The sequence below is a fragment of the Malurus melanocephalus genome, unplaced genomic scaffold (assembly GCF_030028575.1).
Source record: "Malurus melanocephalus ecotype Western Australia unplaced genomic scaffold, MMel_1.1 scaffold_1331, whole genome shotgun sequence".
In the NCBI taxonomy this organism is placed as follows: domain Eukaryota; kingdom Metazoa; phylum Chordata; class Aves; order Passeriformes; family Maluridae; genus Malurus; species Malurus melanocephalus.
Window position 1 is genome coordinate 1 of NW_026624563.1, and position 1,063 is coordinate 1,063.

Sequence of the window (1,063 nt, forward strand, 5' to 3'; positions counted from 1 at the left end):
TGTACCACAAGGATGATTCCACCCCATTTCCTCCCTTTAGCAGTGTCCAGGCTCTGCTGCTCTGGTTCAGGAACAGGGATAGAAGAGGACTTGGGAGTGTCCTTGCTCCTGCTGACCTGTTCCTCCTGATCTTTCTCTCCTGYTGACTTCAATCAGTAATTTCCTGTMAGAGCSCAATCAGAAGGTTCATGTCCCTGCCCCCAGCCAGACCTGTGCACCCAGGGTTTGTTTGTGTGTGAGCCAAATCTCTCCTGATGGATCACTCCCTTCTCCACGCAGTGTCCTGCACTCTGCTGATCCAGGGGTGGCACTGGGTGGGCTTTAAATCCCTTCCAACCTGAGCCATTCTGTGGTTCTGTGATTCGATCCCTCTGCAGTGCCTGCTGTCACTATGGCAACCTCTGCGAGGATGGGCTGTGGGGCGGGCATGCTGTGTGGGATTGGGATGCTGTGTGGGATTGGGATGCTGTGAGGGATTGGGATGCTGTGTGGGATTGGGATCCTGTGAGGGATTGGGATGCTGTGCAGGATGAGGATGCTGTGTGTGTGAGGATGCTCTGTGGGATTGGGATGGTGTGCGGGATTGGGATGCTGTGAGGGATTGGGATGCTGTGCAGGATGAGGATGCTGTGTGTGTGAGGATGCTGTGTGGGATTGGGATGGTGTGCAGGATGAGGATGTGTGGGATTGGGATGCTCTGTGGATGAGGATGCTCTGTGGGATTGGGATGGTGTGCGGGATTGGGATGCTGTGAGGGATTGGGATGCTGTGTGGGATTGGGATGCTGTGTGGGATTGGGATGGTGTGTGGGATTGGGATGCTGTGTGGGATTGGGATGCTCTGTGGATGAGGATGCTGTGTGGATGAGGATGCTCTGTGGATTAGGATGCTGTGCAGGATGAGGATGCTGTGCTGGATGAGGATGCTCTGTGGATGAGGATGCTGTGCAGGATGTGGTCACGCCGAGCCGCAGCTCAGGGTCAGGCAATCCAGTTAGGGCTGATGCAGCCAGGGGAGGGTTACGGCTCTCCTCCTCATGGCCATGGAATTGCCATCTGGAATC